We start from the raw sequence: 24649 nt of genomic DNA on the forward strand, positions 1-24649 counted from the left end.
ATTCTGACTGGTGTTAGGTTGAATCTCAGGGTTGTTTTGATTTGCATTTCTCTGATAACTAAGGATATTGAACATTTCTTTTGGTGCTTCATGGACATTCGATATTCCTCAGTTGAAAATTCTTTGTTGAATTCTGTATCCCAATTTTTAATAGGGTTATTTGATTGTCTGGAGACTAATTTCTTGAGTTCTTTGTATATGTTGGATATTAGCCCTCTATCAGATGTAGAATTGGTAAAGATCTTTTCCAAATCTGTTGGTTGCCATTTTGTCCTTTTGAGAGTGTCCTTTGCCTTTCAGAAGCTTTGCAATTTTATAAGGTCCCATTTGTCAACCCTTGACCATAGAGCATAAGCCACTGGTATCCTGTTCAGGAACTTATCCCCTGTGCCCATGTTTTTCAGGCTCTTCCTCACTTTCTCTTCTATTTGTTTAAGTGGATCTGGTTTTATGTGGAGGTCCTTGATCCACTTGGACTTGAGTTTTGTACAAGGGGATAAGAATGGATCAATTTGCATTCTTCTACATGATGACCTCCAGTTCAACCAGCACCATTTGTTGAAAATGCTGTCTTTTTTCCACCGAATGGTTTTAGAACCTTTGTCAAAGATCAAGTGACCATAGGTGTGTGGACTCATTTCTGTGTCTTCAATTCTCTTTAATTGATCTCCTTGCCTATCTGTATACCAATACCATGCAGTTTTTATCACTATTGCTCTGTAGTACAGCTTGAGGTCAGGGATAGTGATTCCCTGAGAAGATCTTTTATTGTTAAGGATAGTTTTTGCTATCCTGGGTTTTTTGTTATTCCAAATGAATTTGAGAATTTCTATTTCTAACTCTATGAAGAATTGAGTTGGAATTTTGATGAGGATTGCATTAAATCTGTAGGTTGCTCTCCATAGGATGGCCATTTTTACTATAAATTCTGCTATTCCATGAGCATGGCAGACCTTTCCATCTTCTGAGATCTTTTTTGATTTCTTTCTTCAGGGATATGAAGTTCTTTTTATACAGATCTGTCACTTGCTTGGTTAGATTCACACCGAGATATTTTATATTATTTGTGACTATTGTGAAGGTTTTGTTTCCCTTATTTATTTCTCATCCTACTTAACCTATAAGAAGAGGAAGGCTACTGAATTGTTTGAGTTAAGTTTTTATCCAGCCACTGTGGTGAAGTTGTTTATCAGGTTTAGGCATTCTCTGGAGGATGTGTTGGGGTCATAAGTATACTATCATATCATCTGCAAATAGCAATATATTTTGACTTCTTCCTTTCCAATTTGTATTTGTTTGATTACTTTTTAGTTGACTAATTGCTCGGGCAATATAGTACTTTGAGTACTATATTGAATAGATAGGGAGAGAGTGGGCAGCCTTGTCTAGTTCCTGATTTTAGTGGGATTGCTTCAAGTTTCTCCTCATTTAGTTTGATGTTGGCTACTGATTTGCTGTATGTTACTTTTACTATGTTTAGGTATGGGCCTTGAATTCCTGTTCTTTCTAAGACTTATCATGAAGGAGTATTGAATTTTGTCAAATGTTTTCTCAGCATCTAGTTAGCTGATCATATGGTTTTTTCTTTGAGTTTGTTTATATAGTGGATTATGTTAATGGATTTCTGAATAGTGAACCATTGCTTGAATTCCTGGGATAAAGCCTACTAGATCATGCTGGATGATTGTTTTGATGTGTCCTTGGATGCGATTTTATTGAATATTTTTGCATTGATATTCATAAGTGAGATTGGTGTCAAGTTCTCTTTCATTGTTGGGACTTTGCATGATTTAGCTAGGAGCATAATTGTGGCTTCATTAAACAAATTTGATAGTGTTCCTTCTGTTTCTCTTTTGTGGAATAGTTTATAGAGAATTGGTATTAGGTCTTCTTAGAAGGTCTGATAGAATTCTGTACTAAAACCACCTGGCCCTGTGTCTGGCACTGCTCGCGCCTAGGGATTGCAGGTGGGCTTGTTGGCATGAGCAGAAGCGCAACAAGACCCGGGAGAGCGGCTGGCAGAACCGCCGCAGGGCACCGAGGGCGACAGCGGCTGCACAGCCTGGGGCGTGGGGCAGCAGGCGCAGGAAACGGCAGTCACCAGCTGCCCTGGCAGGAGGAGGAGCACAGCAGCGGCTGCGGGCGTCCGCTCCAGACTGTGCCCACGGGGGCGGGTGGACGGACTCTGGGGTTGGGGGCGTGGAAGCCGCCAGCTGAGCCGGCCCGGGGCCCTTGGTAGCCGGCGGGACGAGGGGCTCATGCTCTGCGGCAGCCTCCTGTCGGCTCAAGACCCCCGGGGAGGGGGTGGAGGCAGCAGCGATGAGGGAGAGCTCATCTGTGAGCTAGGGCACAGCATGCTTTTCAGTCACACAGAGCAGGACCTCCGTGGTAGCCTCCAAATGTGGAAGAGTGTTACTGGCTCTTTCAGTTCCCTCTTTCCAGGGGTAGCCCCTGAGAGCCCATGGAAGAAAAGTGTTACAGCTCTCTCAGTTCTCTCTGCCTGCTGAGAGGAGAGGAGAGCGGAGAGTTGTCCTTTGAAATGCACAGGATAGCCAGCGACTGGCAAGGGATCAGGGAAGCACTCTGACAGCGTGAGGTCTTACACCACACAAAGCACTTTACTTTTAGCTCTGGGGATATATATGCAGTTTTGGGGGAGAACAGGTAACCTCTATTGGTTTGGTTTGAGGGCTTGGGGATGCCTTATTTGCATGGAGGTGTTATTCCTACCTGGTAACGGCCAAGGACCTCTTTGTGGGAAGCGGAAGCTAAGAGAGCCATATATGGCTTGGAAAGTCCTGAAGCAACCTTCCGTCCTGCTGGCCCTCTTCAGACCAAGGTTTCCGGGGCTTCAAGGATTTCTACCAAGCTTTCTGGCTTTTCTCATAGCCTACTGCCCCACAGCCCTGGTTTTTTTTTTTTTTTTTTTTTTTGGTGAGGACACTTTTAATGACTGCTGCTATTTATATAGGGGTTATAGGACTATTTAGATAGTTTATCTGATCCAGATTTAACTTTGATATCTGGTATCTGTCTAGGAAATTGTCCATTTCATCCAGATTTCTCAGTTTTGTTAAGTATAGACTTTTGTAGGAGAATCTGATGGTTTTTTTTTTATTTCCTCAGTTTCTGTTGTTGTGTCTCCCTTTTCAGTTCTGTTTTTACTAATTTTGATACTTTTTTTGTGCCCTCTGGGTAGTCTGTCTAAGGGTTTAATCTATCTTGTTGATTTTCTCAAAGAACCAGCTCCTTGTGTTGTTGATTCTTTGTATAGTCCTTTTAGTTTCTACTTGGTTGATTTCAGCCCTGAGTTTGATTATTTCCTGCTGTCTACTTCTCTTGTGTGCATTTCCTTCATTTTGTCCTATAGCTTTCAGATGTGTTGTCAAGCTACTAGTGTACATTCTCTCCTGTTTCTTTTTGTAGGCACTTAGAGTTATAAATTTTCCGCTTAACCTCTGCTTTCATTGTATCCCACAAGTTTTGGTATGATGTGTCTTCATTTTCATTAAATTCTAAAAAGTCTTTAATTTCTTTCTTTATTTTTTTCCTTAACAAAGTATCACTGAATAGAGTGTTATTCAGTTTCCATGTGTATGTGGCGTTTCCATTGATTTTATCTTTATTGTGGACAAGCATTAGTCTGTGGTTATCTGATAGGTGGCATGGGATTATTTCAATTTTCTTGAATCTGTTGAGGACTGTTTTGTGACCAATTTTATGGTCAGTTTTAGAGAAGATACCATTGGGAGCTGAGAAGACGGTAGATTCTTTTGTTTTCAGATGAAATGTTCTTTAGATATCTAGTAAATCCATTTGGTTCATTACTTCTGTTAGTTTCACTGTGTCTTTGTTTAGTTTCTGTTTCCATGATCTGTGTATTGATGAGAGTGCAGTATTGAAGTCTCCCACTATTTTTGTGTGACATGTATTGTGTTCTTTGAGCTTTAGTAATGTTTCTTTTATGAATGTTAGTGTCCTTGCATTTAGAGCATGGATGTTCAGAATTGAGATTTTATCTTCGTTGATCTTTCCTTTGATGAGTATGAAGTGCAAATCCTTATCTTTCTTGATAGCTCTTGGTTGAAAGTTGATCTTATTCAATATTAGAATGACTACTCCAGTTTGTTTCTTGGGACCATTTGCTTAGAAATTTGTTTTTCAGCCTCTTATTCTGAGGTAGTATCTGTCTTTGTCACTGAGGTGCGGTTTTTTTGTATGTAGCAAAATATTGGGTCCTGTTTATGTATCCAGTCCAATAGTCTATGTCTTTTTATTGGGTTTTTTGATTACTGGCTCAAGGAAGTGTTGTGGATGGGCCTGGTGCTGTTTGTATTGCAATGCTAATTCTGTGTAGCCGCCTGCAGCCACGAGTTGAACAGGTTCACCTGGAAAGAGGGCTGGGAACGAAAGGGGGATGGAGAGCGAGAAAAGATGAAGCAAAGACAAAATTCTCTGATCAAGGCTCAATGGTTTAAAGTTAAGCTTTCAATATAAAGGGGAAGACCCCACCCGAACCCTTCTTAGTTTCAGCCAGGAGAGATGGGTGGGATAATCCATTCTTGGTCATGGGTCACAGCCAGAGATGTCTCAAGGCAAGCCCAGGGGAAGTTCTTCTTTCAAGTTCCTGTAGCATGATCTACATGCAGCCAAGGTGGGTGACTCCACCTAGGTGTCTATTGATATGCAGCCAAGGTGGTTAGTTGCACCTAGGTCCTATTATCTGGTCTCTTGTGGTAAACAAGGTCTCGGGCCTGCTCAAGGCTGGAGGAAGGGCACAATTCCCCCTTTTTAGTTTTATAAATATGAGCAGTGCCAGCAGCTGGATGGGGTACAATTTTTCATCCCATCTGGGGTACAGAGTGGCCGGGCGACCGTGCCTGGCTTAGGTTGGCATCTATATTGCTTCCTATATTACCCATCTTTGAGGGGATACACAGCATTAGTGTACCCCTCTACCTTAGGTTTATAGGAGCTCAAGACACTCTTACCCATTGTTGACTAACAAGCCATCAGTGGCACACTCTTTCCCAAAACAGACCAAAGCCACATTCAGACCAAGGACCTGTGGGCATGCAATCGATGCAGTTCTTCACAGTGATGGATAACTGCCATGATGAATGGCTGGGCTTGTCAAGAGCGATCCTGTGTGAAGGCAACCTATCTGCTTCAGACACAAAGTTCAAAAGATTAAAAGCAACATGATTTATCCAAGCAATGTAGGAAATAATGTTGGAAGTGGAAATGTTCCAGTGTCTAATCCAACTGCTGGTTGACAGGGATTCAGACAAAAAGTCTGGCCATCATGTATAGTGAGTGGCTTTAAGTATAGATGGAGACTACATGCCAAGTTAAATCAGCTGGCAGATAAGGATTTTGAGCCATCTTCATGATCAAAATTGCAATTATTAGGCTCAACATCTGTGTCCACTTGATGGACCAATCTTTAAGGCAGCCATTGGGCACCATTTTCTTTTTCTGAGAAAATGCAGACCGAGCCACGACCCCAAATTAAAACAGGGTCAGGACTATTCCATGTGTTAGTTAGAGGCTCTCTCCATTTGACTCTGGCAAATGAGCTGGAAGTGACTGGATGCCAGTGGTGATCCGCTGCAGACTGACCCTTAGCATCAGTTTGCAGAAAATTCAAAACAAATAGCACAAAAGCAAGATGTGCTTTTAGTGACCTTGGAGGGTATAATTCCCCTCCTTTAGTTTTAAGGAGCCAATTTTTCAGAGTGCAGTGTGCATGTTCAACAATTCCTTGTCCCATTGGGTTATAAGGAATTCCAGTTTTATGGATAATATTAAATTGTCAACAAAACATCTCAAATGTTTAACCAGTTCCATTGTCTATACTCTGATATGGAACAACAAGCATAGAAAAATAATATAGGCAATAACTAATTGTTATTTTTAGTTGCTTCTCTTGTTAAAGCAGTTGCAACTAGAAAGCCTAAAGGATGTCAAAGCATATGTACATATTTTAATTTTCTAAAATCAAAAATGAGTAATGTTCATTTGCCATAATTGATTACACATAAGTCCTCAAGGCTTAGCACCATTATGAAAAATTTGAGGACACTGAAAACAAGTTTTTGCAATTTAACTTGCACACTTTCTAGAAATGCCAAATTATTGCCTCAAGCTATTACTATTTTGACAATGTAAAGAATAAGATTGCATGGCCAATTGTCTCTGTAATGTCTATAATTTGATTGGTATACAAATCTGCTCTGGCATTGCCCTGGGGTCCAGGCAATCCAATATGAGCCCTTGAATGTCTTATAAAGTTAAAGAACAGTACATGTTTCTTAAATTAAGCTGTATTTGTATAAATAATTGTAAAATTTGAGAATTAGCAATATCTAAAAAAGGAACAATTTTAAGGAATTATAAACCATGAGCCATATACTAGCTATGAGTATATAAATTGAAAGCTTGATTTTTTAGCATTTCAAACAGTGGCTACAGCACGTAATTCAATTATTTGTGATGAAGCAGGGGGAAATTCAAGAAAATGAACATGTGATCTAATTACACATACTGTCTTCTCAATAGATGAAGCATCTGTAAATACAGTAAGCATCTTTTCTATGGGCTGCATGCAAATTTATAAGGAATACAAAAGCATGCATAGAGGAAAACTAACAATTTGTCTTATGGATAATTATTATCAAATTTGCCTTAAAACTTTGCCATGTAATAGGCCAAATATTATTATTTTCCAGTAACCAACTTAATTTCTATTTGGAATAAGGACTAAACATTTCATCCAAAATACTTTCAGGATTCTATCTTACAATCCTGTATTAACAATGCAATAGTTTCATAATAGGATGTTTAAACTTTACTTGTAGATGAAGAAGGATGAATCTACATTAATGGCTTCTCTTGCCAAAGGGCTGTTTTGAGCACATGAGTAGCAATAATACAAACAGCCAACAAATGATCACAGTCTATATAATGTATCTATTGATAACTAACAGCTTACTCTACTTTCTGCAAAGCTGTTCTTCCTTCATCAGTTAATTGTCAAGGGGAATTAGGACTTGCATCCCCCTTGAGAATATCAAACACAGGTTTAAGTTCTCCTATGGTAAGCTTAAGATGAAGTTTTAACCAATTAATATCTCCTAACAACTTTTGAGAATCATTAAAAGTAAACCACTTTTTGTATGTACACCTGTAAGTCAGAAAAGGGTTCTAGATTCCACTACAAATGGTTGTGAGCCACCATGTGGTTGCTGGGAATTGAACTCTAATATTTTTAATTGTGAGTCTAGCCTTTAACGGCTGAGTGATCTCTCCAGCCCCAATTATTCCATTCTTATTGGAATTTTTCTGTGTCACAATCTGTTTAAGATATAACTGAGGTGCCAAATGTTGAAAAGATATTGTCTTTGAATCTTTTTTAGGGTAACAAGCACTCCAAAATTTTAAAGCTCATTTTATTAGAGCAAAGGCTTGCAGAAACTCCTTTAGGGAGATCAGACAATAAAATATACAATGAATAATATACATTGAGAGATGTAAATGATTAACTTTTTGTATTAAAGCAACAACAAATTTTTTAAGGCCATTAATCATTCTTTGAGGCAAGCTTTCTAAAGATATTGCTTCATGGGCTCTCAAGAATTATAAGTAAATTCTCTTAATGCAAACCTCTCACCGTTACCAGGAGGTAAAGGAACTGTATAAAACAATCTTCTAAATCTATAATAATTTTATATACATTTACTTGAATGACAGCTGGAGTAGGCAAGTCAGGCTGTAGTGCCCCATTAGTTTCATAAATCTTAAGTTTGAACTTTATTTTGGGTTAATTGAGTAACCAATTTTTTGCATCTGAGTGAAAATATCAGATAAAAGCCAATCTTGTCTTCTCTTACTCTAGAGCAATTCTTTTGTTAATAGGCATAGCTATAATGCCATGGAGGGAAGCAGGCACAATTTTAATTCCTCCAGCATAATCATTATAACTCCTGACCCATAAGCTGTTGTCAACTTCTTTTGAGTCTGAGGCTGATGCCTCCCTTAAGGAACAAACAAGGCAATAAACAAATTCTAGAAAACACCTTTCTAGAGGCAGGTCAGGACAAAAGGAATGTCTGAAATACAAGCTTCTGCTGCACCCACTCTGTATATAGCCTTAATTTAAATGTAAATGTTTTTAATCTCAGCCTATATCTTGAGGCCTGGCCCAAAGATTATCCTTCCTGTACCAAGGACAAGTTTATGTCAAGTAACCTTGGTCACCTGACTGTTGTTCAAGCCTTTGTTCCTGGGACAGTCATTTTAAAAACTATCTAAATTTCCACATTTTAAACATCTTTTATCTTTACGGTTCTGTGCAAGCTATGGCCAGACCTTGATTGTATGAGGGTGTAATTTCAGCACAAAGACGAATGTATCCATGTAAGTCTGTCTTTGCTTGTATGGTCTGAGAGCTGTGTAGGCAGTTCAACCTGACTAGCATTACCTTCATATTGACCTTCTCCTAGAAGCATATTAAGATCCCAATCTACATGCCTGCCTGAGCATTCATCATGGCACTATGACTTTTACTAGTATCACTCCAATCTGAGCTCTAAATCAAGTAATCTCCTCCTGACAAAATAGCCAACTCTGCTCTATCCTCTTCTCAACCATAAACATGGGTGAGTCAAAAAATTCCAGACTCACAATTGAACTGCCAACTGTAGCCAATGGAATACTGGCAGTTTAACTATAATTTTAAGTTTCTTTTGCAACATTAAAGTATAACCATAATTTTGAGAAGCAAAACCAAAAGCAAAAACAATGTAAATAATCTATTTTCTCTAAAATCAACACCAAATAGATTATCTTTATGTTACAAAGTTTTGCTACTAATTCTTAGATGAATGCATGATACTGTAGCTTTTAATATCTCATTAAAGAAACATTTTTTTAAATCTTTTATACATCTGATTTCTGAATGACTCCAACCCTGTGTTACCATTTTAAACCAACTTTCTGTCACCAAAGTTGTAAATTTTTAATCAAACCCAAAACTTATAAGCCAATAATCGATAACCAAGACATGTAGAACATATTTATACTTTTAAAATCAATTAGAAACAAAATGAAATGGCTACACATCTTATATATTTAGATCAAACAAAAATTTGTTGCCTTTTCTAGCTGTAATTTCAAGAGAAAAGCACCTTGTCACTGTGGGACTGCATAAGGGTATCCTGGGTCATGGTTGAGCAGGTGCTTAGAACCCCGAGATTCTCCGTGGAATTCTGTGTGAGAACCAGCAGGAGTTCGGTCCCTCCCATCATCTAGGATCCTGAAAAGCAGTCACGATCTCCATAGAGTCACATAGGCCAGGCTATAGGCCTCAGGCCCTAGGGATTTACATACTAATGAAGGCCAGAGGGCAGAGCAAATTAAACATTCCTCCCCCAGATCCTCCCCCAATCCTCCCCCTTTCTCCCTCCCTATATAACTCGGGACTGCCCTGAGTTTTGGGGGGGTACGCCTAGATCCAACTATTATCCGCCATGACAATAAACCTTTTTGGAACCAAGGACTTCCTCGTGTTACTAAGGCCTGCCACCACCAGGGCCCTCAGGCCGCTGGAACCATAGGATCTTCTCTCCCTAATGTGGGACCCGCCACAGCGGCAGAAGCCCCTGCGGGGCTAGCACCGCTGTGGTGGCCTTTCTTAAATTTTCTCCACATTTGGCACATCCAACGTGGAGCACAGACACCCACGGACTTCAAGGACCGGGCCACCCCAGTCTGCTACAGAACACATCCAAACTTCCCGCCCTGCTTGTCCGGTGCTGTGAGGAATCGACTCAGTGAAGATTCTGCACTTCTCCCATGCTGACTAAAGCTACAGCTGCTTAATCTCTCACTTGGAAGATCTCTGCGTTCCAGCCACAAGGACCCACATCTCCAAGCAAGCTGGCCAGGCCGCTGAGTCTGCTAAGCAAGTACAGTCTCTCTCACGGGTGCTGCTAGGGCCTCTTTCTTCTTCCCCTATCCCTCTCCTCTTCTCATATGCCCATATGCCCCGTCTCAGCCCTCCGAGCCAAGGGCTTGAGACCTACCGATCCCTGGCTGCCCCAGAGCACAGGGAATCCCCAACCCCTTTCATTTTCTCATCTGTGGGTTGTCCGACGTGAGCCCACATGCCCCAAGAGCTCTACACCCCCATGGAACCTGAGTAAAAATTCCCCATGCTGGGCGGGGCCCCGCCGCACTCGCCTGGTGTCGCAGGGAATAAACTCAACCAAGATCCCGTGTGCTCCTGCCATGCTGGCCTACTGCATCACAACAGACACACGGACACACAACACAACAGAGATTCACGCCCATGCGTGCCCACGCATGGGCCTACATCATTCCCTATAGGTGGTAGAGGATCCGGACAAAGCCAGCTCCAAGAGTACCCCCCACTGGCACCCGCCAAGACCCTCTCCATGGAACCGTGAGTAACTCCAGCCTAGTCCCTAAGACTAGACGGCTCTCTCTCTATCCTTTCTCCCTCTTTCTCTCTCCACATGTTTCGGGCCAATGTTTTCTCTCTGAATCTTAACTACCGCTAGCTCCTGCCTGACTCAAAAGACTAGATCTCTCTCTCTCCCTCTTCTCCACGTGTTCGCTACAAAATGGCGGAGACCCCTTAATCGTCATTCTTTACCCCTCCCCACAAGAAATCTCTTGCGCTTTGCCTACAAAGAGGTTTGCCCCTCCCCCAGGGGTTAACTTTTCACGCTAAAATTCCCCCACTCCCCTCCATTTGGTTACAGCCCAGCTGACTTGCCTGTAAAAACAGGGCTGGCTCTCTGTTTGCCCCTTCCCCACTAGTCCCCTTCTAAGTCATTTGCGGCCAGCCATCACCCAGCTGGCTTGCCTGTTAGCAGAGGGTCTGAGACTCCATCTGTGCCCCTTTGCCTTTGTTTAACTTACAATTTCTTTCTCAACCTCTAGGTGTCTCTCTGCCGTAGCTCAGTCTCACACAGCCTTTCACTCCTTCTGACTCTGTTACCAAACTTCTATGTTTTTCACTTTAAACTTTTCTTCAAAGTTAGCCTTTCTTTTCTCTAAGAAAACAACAGGGGGAATTCCTTGGCCTCTCTGCTAGAACATCCAGCCACCAGGTGGTAACCCAAACCACCACATGGCAGAACAGGCCTTTCCTCCACTACTTCTAAATCTGCCATTAATGCCTTTTCCCCTAACAGGAATGCCTAGAACAACAGTGTTTGTGCTTTTCAACCCAAAATTTTTTGCTTTTTCTTTAAATGTCTCCTTTTCACTCATGATATATTCTCAACAATTTTTTTTCAACTTTTAAAATTTCTTCAAGGTGTGAAAGTCATCTAAATTTACTTCCACAGGTTAAATCAAGAAGCTGATCAACATCTTCCAGCTATTAATTAACAACTAGTTTCCTTTTACAGACAAACTGTTGCTGCCTACATAATTAATATGATTTTCTTCCACAGTCAGTTAAAAGAGACTCAAAGGTGACTTCTAAAACTAAAATTTCTTCACACACCTTTGCTTTCTAGGATCTCAACGACACACCATGACGTACCTGATCCCAAGTAGCCTAATGCTTACTACCCCTTTACAGACATCCCCCTGCTGGGGTGCCGCTTCTCTGTTGTGATTATTCTACAGGTGCTCCCACAAGTCCAACAGAGACTTATAGAGCCTCCTGGAACCTGCCTAGGATGCCGTGCTGTCTTCTTACACCGCCTGACTGCAGATTCCAGAGACACGCTGAGATCCAGAGACACATGCCAAGATCCAGAGATGCTGAGTCCTGTGGACAGATTCAGACCTTCCAGCTACAAATGAACTCTTTTGCCAAAGTCAAATAACTAAAGTTACATGTTAGTGAGGAAAATGTAATGTCTATCTAGATTAGTCAGATATTACTACCCTCAAACTGTACCACATAAATTCAATTGATTCAATGATCCCTTACCTTCCCTACCCCCCACCCCACTCCCCTTTACCCTGTGATGTAATTATGCTAATACCTCTGGCCTACATAGTGCTTTCTTTCGACTTCCTCATCCAAAATTTTCACAGTGACCGCCCTTTTTTAAAAAAAGTAAAGGGAGGAGATGTGGGACTGCGTAAGGGTATCCTGGGTCATGGTTGAGCAGGTGCTTAGAACCCCGAGATTCTCCGTGGAATTCTGCATGAGAACCGGCAGGAGTTCGGTCCCTCCCATCATCTAGGATCCTGAAAAGCAGTCACGATCTCCATAGAGTCACATAGGCCAGGCTATAGGCCTCAGGCCCTAGGGATTTACATACTAATGAAGGCCAGAGGGCAGAGCAAATTAAACATTCCTCGTCCCGATGTAGAAAAGGTTTCCACTGGAGGAGAAACTGTACCGCCCGGTATAAGGATGGCAAGCCACTAGAGCCTTTAAACTTCAAACGGGGCAACCCTCAGACCCGACAGTAAGAGGGACAACTACTCCTGTAGAAACCTTATGGGTGTCCAGTATCTCACAAGGATCCCACCCAAAGTTGACCATTAAAATAAATAATAAACCATTCAAGTGTCTTATTGACACTGGGGCAGATCGGACAATCTTAAGGCAGCAAGAAGTCCTGAAAGACTGGCAATTGATCCCTGGGCCCCAGCTTCTAGGTATAGGGGGCACCTCTCATGCGTGTATCACCAAACAGACCTATAGGTGGGAAGACCCGGATGGGGCTACAGGCCTCATACGCCCCCTGGTGGCTCAAGTAACCACCAATCTCTTAGGGAGAGATATCTTACAAGCCCTAGATATGGTTCTTGCCACCCAACCAGAAAGAGACCACATTAAGATAGACGATATTACTGGTGAAGAAAATAGCACCCAAGGAGATCCAAATGATCCCCCTCCAAATCACCCCCAATTCTAGAGGCCACTGTCAGATTTGATACTCCCTGCCTTGATTGGCTCTCTGACGAAGCCATCTGGGTCCCACAGTGGCCTCTATCAAGGGAGAAACTTAAAGCTCTCAAGGAACTTGTGGAAGAGCAGCTGTCCCTACAACACATCAGCCCCTCCCGCAGTCCATGGAACATCCCTGTGTTTGCTATTAAAAAAAGCTCAGGGGGGTGGAGACTATTACAAGATTTGAGGGCAATTAATAAAACCATGCGAATCTGGGGCCTACCCCACATCTCAGCCATCCCTGCCAATGTTCCTCTGTTAGCAATAGACATAAAAGACTGTTTCTTTTCCTTCCCTCTCCACCCCCAGGACTGCGAACGCTTTCCATTTTCAGTGCCCCCCATTAATAACTCTGGCCCAGCGTCACAATATGAATGGACCGTTCTTCCCCAGGGAATGGCTAACAGTCCTACAATTTGCCAGGAGGCTGTAGCCACTGCATTAAAACCCTATTTGGACAAAGGACTCAATGCCTATCATTACATGGATGACATTCTTCTATGGGGAGATGAGTCTACCTCCCCCTCCCAACTTAAAGACCAGCTAATACCTTCCTTATCTGCTCTGGGATTTAAAATAGCCCCTCACAAAATCCAACTTATACCTCCTATCGCATTTTAGGGACAGAGATCTCCCTTACTTCAATACGCCCCCTCAACAGGATCTCCTGGGAGGACATTCATGACCTAATGACAATTGCCCAGGCCATGTGCCCTCCACAAGCCCCCCTCTCCTCCATTCTTTTGGCAGTTTTCGTCATCCTTCACGCTAACTCTGCTACTGCCCAGGCGCTACCTAGCCTTCCCAACACCTACCATTGGAGATTCTATGCCAGGGAAACCTACAACAGACACAACGAGGTTATAGAAACCCAAGACTGCCCACTTGAAGGATGTCGAACCAGAATTGAGATCCCCCTACACCCTGAATCCATCTCCACTACTCCCTGCCCTTTTCTCTGCTTCCCTTACCGAAACACAGGTGAATGTCTCCAGGTCTCCACATATGGAGGTTGCAGATATTGGAGCTGCAGGATGGAGTCCACCAGCCGTGGTGGCACCATGCTCACCAACCTTAAAACTCACTTTCAGCTTTCCATCAGTGATCCCTGGAACGAACATTGGCGAACCAGAGTCATGGGTAAAATTTACCCCAATGGCTATGCCAGATACCCAGTGGCTGACCTACATGTCTCCCGTGAACTTGTTCCTGCCCCCAAATCTGCCTTTACCCATGCTAATATTATCCAACAGGAAAACCAGTCTCAGGAGGAACTACAAGCTACCCTCTCCTGGCTACAGTACATTCAATATACAGCAGACCTCCTTCCCTTAACAACCCACCCCAATTCCTCCCAATGCTTTTTCTGTGCCTCTCTCTCCCAGCCATTATTAACAGCCGTTCCCATTAACTTTTCCCTTTATGATCTCGACGGACCCCTGCCTGTGAGGAAAGCACAGGATATTCCTCTCTTTGACCTACCCCCACCTCTTTGCCTTGTAGGGTCCTCCTCAAAACCCCATCTCACATGTGCCTGTGACATCGCCATCACCAAATCAGTATGTGTTAGCCCTCCTGCCCTCCTCTGGTGCAAAGGCACTACAGGTGCCTGTATCAACCCTCATTTTCAGGGCTCCTGCACCCCTGTGATTGTTGTCCCCCAGGTTTATCTCTATGAACCAGAAGAACTCACCATGCAGATGGAAGGAAGCCGAAAGAAGAGAGAAATCTTCATCCCTCTGCTCATTGGACTAGGCCTTGTTGTTTCAATTGGTGCTACTGGAACTGCTGGCGCAGCCCTTGTCCAAACACAGCATCTGGCTGGCGACTTTCAGGACAAGCTTGACCAAGCAATGGCCTCTACTACGGACAGCCTTGAGTCCCTTCAACACCAGATAACCTCTTTGGCAGGAGTGACGCTCCAAAACTGGAGGGCCCTGGACTTGATGACTGCTGAACATGGGGGGACTTGTGTTTTACTGGGGGAGGAATGCTGCTTCTATGTCAATGAATCTGGGCTGGTAGAACAAGATGTACAAACGCTCAAAGAACTCCGGGGGAACCTCCGGGCACGCTATACTCCCAACACCCCTACCCCTTGGTACTCTAACCCCTTGATGGCTTGGATTCTTCCCCTCCTTGGCCCCATACTAGCCATTGGAGCTCTACTTCTCCTGGCACCTTGCCTCATTCAATTTTTAAAACAACAAATGAGTAACATTGCAAAGGTAACCACCAATCGAGTCTTAGTTCAATATCAAACTGTTCCCAACATAGGGGACACTTACTCTGATGACACCTCTCCTTTGTAAAAGAAAAGGGAGGAATTGTGGGGCAGTGGGCTATGAGAAAGCCAGAAAGCTTGGTAGAAATCTTCGAAGCCCCGGAAACCTCGGCCTGAAAAGGGTCACAGGACAGAAGGTTGCTTCAGATTTCCCACGCCAATGGCCCTCTTAGCTTCTGCTTCCCACAAAGAGACCTGTGACCCTTATCACGTAGGATAGCACCTCCATGCAAATAAGGCATCCTCAAACCCTCAAGCCAAACCAATAGGGGCTATCTGTTCTTTCCCCGAAACTGTATATATATAATTCCAGAGCTCAAATTAAACTACTACTGCTGTGTGGTGCAAGGTCTCCTGCTGTCTGAGTGCTTTCGCGATCCCTCGCCAGTTGCGCATTTCAAAGGACAACACTCTCCTCTCTCCTCAGCGGGAAGAGCGAGCTGAACTGAAGGGGCTGAAACACTTTTCTTCCGTGGGCTCTCACAAGTGACCCCCGGAAGGAGAGAACTAAAAGAGCTGACAACACTTTCTCGCTTTTGGGGACTGGGACGGAGGTCCCGCTCCAGTTTTCAGGTGACCAGAGGCCGCTGTGGAGCGAGCCCCGCCCCGTCGACTGCTGAAGGCCCTGGGCTGGCTCGGCTGGCTCCTTCCATGCCCCTGACCCCGGAGTCTGCTCGCCCACCCCCACTGGCCCTGCTTGGAGCTGACGCCAGCCGCCGCCAACCCCGGTATCCTGCGGTGGTTCAGTCAGCCCACGATCCCTAGGCGCGAGCACTGCCCGACATGTCACAATGATTTTTCTAGGACAAACAACTCTTAGCTTCCTTATAGAATCCAATAGGCTACTGGCCTCTTTTTAAAGCAGCTTATGCCAACAATCAATTCCTGGAAAGGCTTTTTCAGCTCAGCTCAACTCTTAGCTACACGTGTAGGGTAGCTTATCAGCCTCTGCTGTGTATATTAAGACTGTCTTTAAAACAAAGTTAAACTAGACCAAGAGGTGGATACGTAGCAGCTTTAACCATTTTTTGTCTTTTGAACACACAACATAGAACATACATTTAGACAAAAAACAATTGACACACGTGGAAATTGGTGCGCCAAGGACAGACAACAGATAAAGACATCTAGGAGTCAAAGAGAAACTCAGGACATCTATGTCTTCTGACTTTCCTCCTGTTCCTAGGAGAGTTCTGAAACAGCCTTTCCATTCTTTTTTGCTGACACAGCTCAGAGAGAGGACAACTGCTTTTCTGGAACCTTTTCTTTCTTTCTCATTATTCAAGATCTAACTCTTCATCTCGTTCTTCAGGAGATGTAGCAGGCAGCTATTGTAACACCTCAGTGTCCTGCTTTCTAGTTTTCCAATTCCTTCTAACCCTGCTCTTCTCACCTGAAGCAGCTTTTAGGCTGTGGCAAATGCCTGTCTGGAAATTCTTCTGTCCTGAATTGCTGTCACCTCCTAGGCAAAATAGGCATTGGGTCAACACCTGATCATCCTAGATATACTGTACCCCTCTAAACACACTTACTGCAAACACGGATTCCAAAAATTAGTTACCACTAGCGTTAGTATCAATGTCGTTTGCTCCTTACCAAGTGTGCGGGATACTCTCCTTCTTTTTCTGTTTTCCGTGAGGCCTCACCAAGACAGCTGTTCATCAGTTGCTCCCTCGTTTTCCGGGTTCCAAGATCAGGTGCCAATCTGTAGCCACCTGTGGCCACGAGTTGAATGGGTTCACCTGGAAAGAAGGCTGGGAACGAAAGGGGAATGGAGAGCGAGAAAAGATGAAGCCAAGACAAAATTCTCTGATCAAGGCTCAATGGTTTAAAGTTAAGCTTTCAATTTAAAGGGAAGACCCCACCCGAACCCTTCTTAGTTTCAGCCAGGAGAGATGGGTGGGATAATCCGTTCTTGGTCATGGGTCACAGCCAGAGATGTCTCAAGGCAAGCCCAGGGGCAGATCTTCTTTCAAGTTCCTGTAGCATGATCTACATGCAGCCAAGGTGGGTGACTCCACCTAGGTGTCTATTGATATGCAGCCAAGGTGGTTAGTTGCACCTAGGTCCTATTATCTGGTCTCTTGTGGTAAACAAGGCCTCGGGCCTGCTCAAGGCTGGAGGAAGGGCACAATTCTGCTCTCCTGAAAAGTGCATCCACAAAAGCCATGGAGGTTTTGAAGCAATGGGATGGCCTGGTAGTGACCCATCAAGGGGAACTTAGCTAAGTGGGTGGAAAGGCTGTAGAGCTCTGAGTCAGAGTCTTCAGGAGATAAATAGGTTGGCCTCTGCCTGCCAGTACTTGACTGGCCAGGTATTTGGAATGAGATGGCCTGACAATGCTGGGCTTAGTGTGGGAATTTGGATGGTGATAGAGCTGGAGCTTGCAGGTCATCTCTTTTAATACCACCTGCTACAACACCTAATAAAAAAATCTATTAGTATAAGTAATCTATTAATAAGCACAGAGACCTCCAGGAAGTCCACACATATCATTGAATATCTGGTGTTTGCTGTTTACTGCATGTTTCTTTTGGAACACTAGTGGGGGCCACATTTATATGGTTATAAAAATAAAGATTTTATTTTGGTCATTCTTCAGACTTTAGGTTCTGAATAACATATGCTGAAATAATTGGCTAAGTTTTAGGATGCTATGCCATTTAAAATAAAGTCCTTGAATGTACTAGTGAACAGTCGTATTTAACTAGTGAGAATGAAAACTACGTCAAGTTTAATGTCAAGATGGTCATGATTCTTCACCAGATTAGCACCTAGCAGTTAAGTATATTCATAATTAAATTACTGCTTACAATTTCTGAAGTACATAAACCAGTTAAAAGGGGCAAATATGCCTATTTTTTTTAAAGAATTTTACAATTGTTTCCAATTTTCAGGCTCACTCTGTGATTCCCCAAATCATCCTGCAATGTGCTCCCTACAAAGTCATCTGCTCCATTATTTTCCAGAATCATTTTAGCTATGAAGATAAGGATTTTCTTATGTTTATACTGTAGACTGAAGAATTATAGACACTGGGTATATAGAATCCTTTTTAGACATATAAAATATTCTTTAGGCTTTCTTTATAAAGACATGGAGAAACCGAGGCATGAAGCAAGTTAAGAATGTGGACAGGCTGTGGTGAGAAACTATAGAGCTTGTGTCTTAACCAATGGGAAGAGACTGAGGGGCAACCAGCCCGGAGCTTACTGGGAGATGGACTTCACAGAAGTCGAACTGGCAAAATATGGAAATAAATATCTTTTAGTTTTTGTAGACAACTTTTCAGGAAGAATGAAACTGCCAACATGGTGACTAAGAAGATCCTGGAAGAAATCTTTCCAAGATTTGGAATACCCAAGGTAACTAACTGGGTCTGTTAATGGTCTTTGTTGCCCAGGTGAGTTAGGGACTGGCCACACAGCTGGGGATTAATTGGAAATTACATTGTGCTTATAGACCCCAGAGTTCAGGACAGGTAAAGAGGATAAATAGAACAATTAAGGAGACCTTAACCAAACTAGCATTGGAGACTGGTGGTAATGTCTGGACAGCCCTCCTTCCCTTTGCCTTGTTCTGAGTGTGGAACACTCTAGAGTGATTTAAGCTTACATTCCTTGAGATTTTTGTGTGGAGTACCACTGCCACTTACTGGGGCGGGTGGAATGAATGATCCTCATGCTGTCCTTTCTAAATCCTTGTTTGCCTACATAAAAGCACTTAAAATGGTCCGACGCGAGGTCTGGGAACAGCTGAAAGGGGCCTACAAGACTGGAGACCAGAGTGTGCCACACCAGTTGACAGACGCAGTTCTAGTTCAACACCACCAAGCTGCCTGTGGTGTCCGACTGTGTTTGGCCTGTAGAGAAATGAGCTATACCTGTGGGAGCAGGCGACCAGCTCCAAGGACTTGAAGCCTCTGGGTGAGGCCGGTGCAGCATTCCAGAGGACACTAGAAACCCTGCGGTGTGTGGCCAATGGAGTGAAGCACAACCACGAGGCAGCCTTTCAGGACATGCTTCAGGAATTAGACATTACCACTCTGATATTTTCCCTGGTCCTCTTTTGATTCTGTTTTTTTTGCTTCTTAAACAGATTAGTTACAGATTAGTTAGAGAGAGAGTTAGTACTGTTCAGCTTTTATTTCTATGCCATCAATATCAAACTTTAGGACACAAAAACGGAAGTTATGAAGATACTGAAATGCAAGATCTGTAATCAGATTTACATTAGAAGGAGTGGGGTTAAGTTTTTAAGATTAAAAACTATCATTAGGGAGAAGTGGGGGATGTAGAGTGAAAAATTATAGATACTGGGTATATAGAATCCTTTTTAGACATATAAAATATTCTTTAGGCTTTCTTTATAAAGACATGGAGAAACCGAGGCATGAAGCAAGTTAAGAATGTGGACAGGCTAGTTACGTGAACTGGCTAGAATGCAAGTTAGCCAAGCTGAGAACCAAGCTGAGAACCGCAGTGACAGGGCAAGGCCAAAGTAACAGGTCAGGACCACATTCTTGAGAAAGATAAGCATACAGAGAGTTTTCACCTGATCCTGACTCACGTAGGTTGGGTTCCTTTGGAATGTTCTGCTGTTTTTATGTTATGCCACCTTAACAACCCCTCATTTTCCCTCCCCATTCCTTGGTTTGTGTTTTTTTCCCTTAAAAACCCCTCTCAAACTGGCTGTCAGGGTCAATTCAGTTCCTGCGTGGGCATACGAATTGACCAGCAGCTAGCTGTCACATGCCCTAATAAACCTTGCTATTGCTCTGGTACACGGTGTCTCGGGCAGATTACTGGGTGGTTGTGACTTTCTGAGACTTGAGTGAGGGTCTCCCCTCTGCGGAGGTCTTCAATACAAAAATATGAATGAGTGCATGAATATTTTGAGGTCTCCCTGGTTGCAGGTAAAGCCAAGGTCTTTTACTTCTGAAAATACTTATCTTTCTTTCTTACTGGCAAAATCAATACAAACAGTAAAACTAAGGAGCAAATGCAAGGATGACTCAAATCTGCTAGCTACATAACCATGAATTTTTTTCAATGACTATGACAAAATTGTTTGTAAAATAATTTCAATCATTTCTGTAAGTGTAGGCAGTCACATGTAGGACATTCTTCAACTATGGACATTTCTTCCATACTTTAAAACAAACACATCTTCATCATATTACTAAGCAGGAATACCTCAGTGTAGAAAGAACATTCTCTCAAATAAGGAAGAGTATTAATAGTAATGAAAGCTTATGTAAACTGAACAGTTACAGTTGTTAGATGGATCAGCTAGGATAATAATTGACCGGGGGACAGGACAAACTGAAAAGATGAACATTTTAATACTGTGCGGACCATAATCATACCCACAGAATTGACCTAGCCTGAACTAGAATTGACTGCAGATTTCAAATAAAATGATTGTGTGGTCATACAGAAATTATAGAGTAGTATGATGAGCTATTGATTTCAAGGCATCTTGAGGCTCCATCTATTTCTATATAGACATTGCATGTTAGAAGCTGGTGGGTAGAAATAAAACTCATGAACTAGATTTCTTTTATAAATCAAATCACCCCCCAAATTTAAACTTCTATTATCACCTTAAAAGTGTAAGTGTTAGTAATTTATGTCAGATAGTTATTCAAACTTGTAGAACAGAATTTATTTGAATCATTCAGTTAACTAACACTCAAAAGATATGTGAATGTGGAAATTTTAATTATAATCTTTGTTCATTTTGCAGTAATTCATCTGTTAAATATCTCTATTAGAATAGAAAATTATTATATGTGTAAACAACCTATCTAAGGTGAATTTCATTCATATCTTGATCTGTCAGTGAAAATAATCATGCATTATGTTATAAATATATCTTAATTACATCATTGCACTATATTCATTTAGTAAATTCTTGCATTTCTTTGTAAGTTTGCAATGAATTCCTTATACTTCTTGATTATTGTCCAGGAAGTCATAACACATTTTTTAAAAGTTATACATTATTAACAGTTACATTTTGGAAAAAATAAAAGAACATGAAGAATCGTTGGATGTTACAAATCCTCGGGACTTAGTTGACTACTTCCTAATTCAAAGACATCGGGTAAAGGATTAGTATATAGTTAAATAATTAGTGAACTGGTCTAGTATTGTATACTTCATTGAATACTTACTAATTTACAAGTGATGTTTAGAATCAGGCAAATATCATTTTAAAAACTATGTTTTATTACATGTGTGGGTATGGCTTGAAGAAATCTAGTGAATTTGTTAATTTGAGCATACTGCCCTGTACTTTGAATTAAAAACAAAAAGAAAACTTAAAATAATAAAGTAGAGTAGAATGATAAGACAAATGGCAGATAAGATGAAACAAATTCCAATCCAGTTACAAATCTTACGTAGTTCTGTATTAACATGAACATTTTCATCATCATTAGCCAGTGTGTGGATCATTTGTATATCATACGTATTAGAAACGATATGGACATATTTTCAACAACAGACCCTACAGAGATTTTTTTTTTAATGGATGGTTTTGTTGTACCATTGGAAAGAGTAGGTAGATAAAAGTTCTGAGGATAATTTTTGATGAATTTTCTCTAATGAGGTTAAAGTTAGATGTCTATTGGTGTGCTGTTAGGATTAACTACTGGCATTGGCTAATTTAGGAAAAAGACAGTTTTCTCACAATTACTTTGACACTCAAATTTACAAAATAATGACATTCAGGTTTTTTGTTAGGACTCAGTTCTGTTCTTTTGTCTTTGTTTATATCCTTCACTAGTGGTGCAGTGTCACAGTTACCCATTAATCAAGCTTTTAAACACTATTAAAAACACGATTAAAAACTCAGCACTGTGTCCCTGGACTTTGCTACTTGTTTATCAAGACTGCTTGATCAATCTGCATCCTTTAAACTTCCATATAAATTTTAAGATATGTTATTAATTTCTGTAAGGAGGCCAGTGAGGATTCACAAAAAGATTACCCTTAATCTGTCAGTCATTTAAAGGGGCTAGACCATTTATAAACAGATAAAATTAACATATGATGCCAGTCACCATATTTGGGGCACACTGTGGTGGGATCTTGGTCACTCACAAATACTTTACTGTAACTACCAGCTCTCTAATTTAAAAATGCTACATCACTCTATAAAACACAGCCATTAATCAGCCATAAACTCCATGTTATTGGTAAGTTTAACTGTGATTTTACTCTTTATCTACTTTTCCTGTGTCTCTCTGACAGAACATTTTCACTTCTAATCAGCTTATAGCATATGTGACTTTACTTTCTGTGTTCTTGTATTTACATAAAACCTTGTGTATTCCTTAAGGTTGAGCTTCATTTGTATACTGTCTTTTTCTCATAAAACAAAACTTCAGCTTACAAGCATTTGAACCACAATGAATTTATTCATCATTCATATATCGTTCCATTATTTCTACCTTAGACTTTTCTGAGCTATTTATCTATAAATATCTGGGCACAGGTTTCTGGGTGGTGTGGTTTCTTTTCTGTGTGTACATCCCAAATAATGAGGTTTTTCATTCAGACTGTAATTTTGTGTTTGCTTTTTCTGAAAAACCCTTAAAATATCCAAAAGATAATGTGAATTTTAATAGATATAATGTTCTTTATTTTTTATTTTTAAGTTCTAATACCACATGCAAGGCAGTTTTGCTAACATATGAGTCTGCATAATACTGACATCAAAACACTTTACATCTTGATGGTGATCTGTGTGTCAACATCATGCTCCAATCATTGCTATTGTGCACTGTGAGTTTTCAAGTTTATGGTTCAGATCTTTCTCCACAACAACATATGCATTTGAATTTCAGGATTAGCTTTCCCATTTGAACTCTAGTAGAGATAGAAGTGATATGTTACTTTCAGGAGTATTTTCTCATTTTAAAACTATTCCAATTTCCAGTGCTTACACATAAGCTGATTTTTTGTTTCTGAATAACAGATATGCAGATATCACATTAATTTCATTTTGTTCACTGATTTCTGTTGTAGAAAGTTACAAGGAATTTTAAGCTTTCTTTTGAAATTGTGCTGATACAGTTTATCACCCTCATTTTTCCTTATGTTTATGTGGGACTTTTATACATGCTTTTATAACTTGGATATAGTTATTTTTGTTGAGAATAGGCAAAGCTGAAATTTTTCTTTCCTAAAAAATGAATATTACTGTGTCAAGTAGAGTGTTCTGCATATTGTTTTTTAGGTTTACATGACTTTTGGTGTTCTAAATATTCTTTATTTCCCATTCAATTGATATACATCTAGATTCACTTGTTATGTAATGGTAAATTTCATATTTGATTGCAGAATTTTCCATTATTTTTGGAAGATCTGCTTGATAATTTTTGAAGGCCATTTATTTGATACATACACATTTGAAATTCTAGTATTGTTTTGATGATTTAATCATTTTGTAATATGAATTATCCATCTATATTTTATTTTTAATATATTCTAGTAACTCTTCAGGGTATCACATGAATATGATTTGTTCATATTCACCTCCAATTCATTGGTGCCTTTACTCATTCTTTATTAACCTCCATCTATCTCTGCCTAACTTCTTGCCATATTTTATAGTTTTATTTAACAAAACATTAATTCCAATTTTTTATTGTCACTTATTCTGACTATGGGACCCTTCAGTGGAACATGGTAGACATACCAAGCATTCTAGTCTAGGAAAACTAATTCTCCTTTTAAGATATATTTATTGAAAGAACAACTATATCAACCAATCGGACCCCCCAGAGCTCCCAGGGACTAAACCCCCAACCAGAGTACACATGGAGAGACCCATGGCTCTGGCAGCATATATAGTAAAGGATGCCTTGCTGGGTGTCATTGAGAGGAGAGGCCTTTTGGTCCTGTGAAGGCAAGATGCCCTAGTGTAGGGGAATGTGAAGGCAGGGAAGCAGGAGTGAGTAGTTGGGCAAGGAAACACAGTCACAGAAGCAGGGGGAGAGGGATGGGGTAGGAGGTTTCCAGAGAGGAAACTGAGAAAGGGAAATAACATTTGAAACATAAATAAAGAAAATATCGAATAAAAAATATATACTTATTTATTTTATGTATATGAGTGCATTGTAGCTTCAAACACATCAGAAGAGGGCATCAGATCCCATTACAGATGGTTGTGAGCCACCATGTGGTTGTTGGGAATTGAACTCAGGACCCAAGCAGCCAGTGCTCTTAACCACTGAGTCATCTCTCTAATTCTCCCTTTAAAACCCTACACTTGTTCCTCACTTCAAGTCTAGAGTTTGTGAACCCTTTTCCTTTCCCATCCAGACAGGAAGGCTGACTAAGTTTGCTCTTGTGCAGGTCTTGTGGAGATGAACCAAGAATGTGAATTTGTCAGTACAGATTTTC

At 41.3% G+C, this 24649-nt stretch overlaps 1 pseudogene; it reads left to right on the plus strand.

Moving 5' to 3' along the window:
• LOC114633046 overlaps positions 1-24649 on the plus strand; it is a 60852-nt pseudogene that overhangs the window by 12556 nt on the left and 23647 nt on the right.

Source organism: Grammomys surdaster, unplaced genomic scaffold (assembly GCF_004785775.1).
Source record: "Grammomys surdaster isolate TR1022 unplaced genomic scaffold, NIH_TR_1.0 513, whole genome shotgun sequence".
Lineage (NCBI taxonomy): Eukaryota > Metazoa > Chordata > Mammalia > Rodentia > Muridae > Grammomys > Grammomys surdaster.